This window comes from Lathyrus oleraceus, chromosome 5 (assembly GCF_024323335.1).
Source record: "Lathyrus oleraceus cultivar Zhongwan6 chromosome 5, CAAS_Psat_ZW6_1.0, whole genome shotgun sequence".
Lineage (NCBI taxonomy): Eukaryota > Viridiplantae > Streptophyta > Magnoliopsida > Fabales > Fabaceae > Lathyrus > Lathyrus oleraceus.
Window position 1 is genome coordinate 93,608,636 of NC_066583.1, and position 2,856 is coordinate 93,611,491.

A 2,856-nucleotide genomic window follows, 5' to 3' on the forward strand; every position below is an offset into this window, starting at 1 on the left:
AAATATTTTCCACTTGATCTTGGATTACCAACACAAACTTATTCCTGAATGCAAGCCTCTTCATTTTGAAGAAGTAAACTTCTCACCACTTCTGAAGGACTTCTGAAGATACTCCGAAACCAAATGTTAAGTTTATTGCTTAACTAGTTTTGTCAAGCACTTTAGCGAAACAACTTTTCTTGGCAACAAACTTAGATGTTGGAACATCTCATTCCACAAGTTGTCTAAAATACATCGTATTCACAAGTTGTTTTACCCAATATAGTCAATCCAAAAGGAACAATAATTTTGTCTACTAACATTAAGCAAACACACATATCATCCTTCTAGTAAACATAGTTTTTGCCTTCAAAAATCAGGGCTCTATAGTACATTCCCTTATGATCATCATTACCCATATTTTCAAATTTTAGATTTGTTAAACCTGATCATAAAACTAGACTCTTATACCAACTGATGGGGGAGAATATGAACTCAAATGGTCTAGAGTGGTTGAAATGACCTTTCTAAAAAAGATTAAATTTGAAAATATTAACTTTTTAAAAATCAGAGTTCGAAAAAATTGTTTGACGTAGCAAAAATTTTGTACAAAATATATTATTTTGGATCGATGATAATATACACTTAATTAGAAACACAAAATGAGTGATATATGAAAATACTAAATCAGTCAATGTTCACTTGACAAAAAAATTGATTTACACGAGATGTGAAAAATGAGTCTTTTCAATTGAGCAAGAAATCTAACATTACAGTTTTCATGATTAATCAAAAGTATGAATGTTTTAGGATCTCAATCTAACAAATACCTAAATATAATACATGAAATCGCTCTTAATTCGGTACATCCTAATACCATGAAATTCTAAGAAAAATTAAACCTAAAACTGAAATACTAATCAAAATATCTGTGTGTGTAAGAGAGAGAGAGAGAGAGAGAGAGAGAGAGAGAGAGAGAGAGAGAGAGAGAGAGAGAGAGAGAGAGAGAGAGAGAGAGAGAGAGAGAGAGAGAGAGAGAGAGAGAGTATGTGTGTGTGTGTGTGTGTGTGAGAGAGAGAGAGAGAGAGAGTTTGTGTGTGTGTGTGTCAGAGAGAGAGAGAGAGAGAGGAAAGATAGTATGCGAAATTTATACTTGTTCTGCACTTCGTCCTCGATTGTGCCTACTCCACTCTCTAATGATTGCCCATTGAATATTTGTTGTTATTCCACTATGATTTTGATAATTTTAAACAAAGTCTTTTAATAAAGATAATGTTGAGTCTTTTGTTGTTGTTCCATATAAAATTTGTTTTTCTTCCACTATGATCTATATGATTCGAATCAAGTATTTTTATGAATTGAGTCATGTGATTCTAGTCACACAAATATTTGATTCAAATCAACTTGACAAAACCAAAATCCAAGATTTGCATTCATGATTTGATTCAAGTCAAGCCTTTTCATGATTTGAATCAAAATCTCTATGATTCTAGTCAGACTTTTCTGTGATTCAAATCAAATGCACATAAGCAAAAACCTGTTTTTCGTAATTGTGTTTGATTTGAGTCCAATTATGCTTTGATTTGAATAAAGTAGACAAAACCAAATTCTTAATTTTTCACATTTAGTTTGATTAGAGTCGGTCATTTTCATGATTCGAATTACACTTTAAGTATTTCAAATTTTAACAAAAAAGAAGTGATATTCTAAATAAAGACTTGACACGATTTGAATCATGCTATCATGTGTTTTTTTATCCAAATCTCCGACTAATTAAATGGAAACATATTGTGTTGACTTTAACCAAATAGTTTGATTTATACATTCATAAAAACGATTGAGCGTCAATCCTAGAATGTGCAATTATATGAGGAGTCTCAATTATGAAAAATAAATCAAACTACTAAATTGACAAGTAATAGAACAAAACAAGTAAACTCTAGGAGACACAGCAACTTCAATGTCATAACATATGAGGACAAAACTCAACCTCATGGTATATATCTACATTGTAAAAATATGCATGAATTCACTGCGGAAAGTTATGAGTAAATCTCACAATATCATAAATACATTTCATATAAAACTTGTTCTATTTACAATATGGCCCTAGTCCCTTATAAAATCAAACATAAAACATGACATAGAAAAAAAATAGAGGTAGCATCTCTTATCTATATATGTCGTTGTTATCATATTGTATGAGGAGAAGGTGGGGTATCATGATCGAATCAGAACAATAGTTGTATATCTTGAAGGAAAAAGTCCCTTTAATGATGATATATCACATGAGGGTTTTGTTTTTATGGGGCTTGTTTGATTCGTTGTAACTTGCTCTTTCAAAACCATAATCAAAGTTATGTATACTGCATACGTTTCATTATTGGTACGTGCATCTATGAAAGACAGTAAACTTTTCCTTTGTTCATTCTCTTTAATTAGATTTCACTCTCCTTTTTTTTATTTCTTTTTAAAATAAAGATTTAATTTGTTCTCTAACAATTTAGTCAAGAGCCAACTAAATTTATGATAAATAATAATATTTAAATGAATCTTTTGATATTTTGTTATGAAGAAAGTATGTTAGTTGTGACTCATAATAACAACTTAAAATATTAAATTATTGAACTGATTTTTGAATATATAATAAGAGACTAAATTATATTTTTAGATCTCGTTAAAATAATTCAGTTGATAGTTATATAGAGACATCGAGTATAAGAATTCAGGTTCGAACTCGTAGCATATCACTTATTCATCTTTATTAATAAGATGTTAAAGATAAACTACATCCATTATACTATTTAAAAAAGTTATTAGATTTTTATTTTTTATTTTATTATCAAATCAGTCATATTTATTTGAATTGTATAGGTA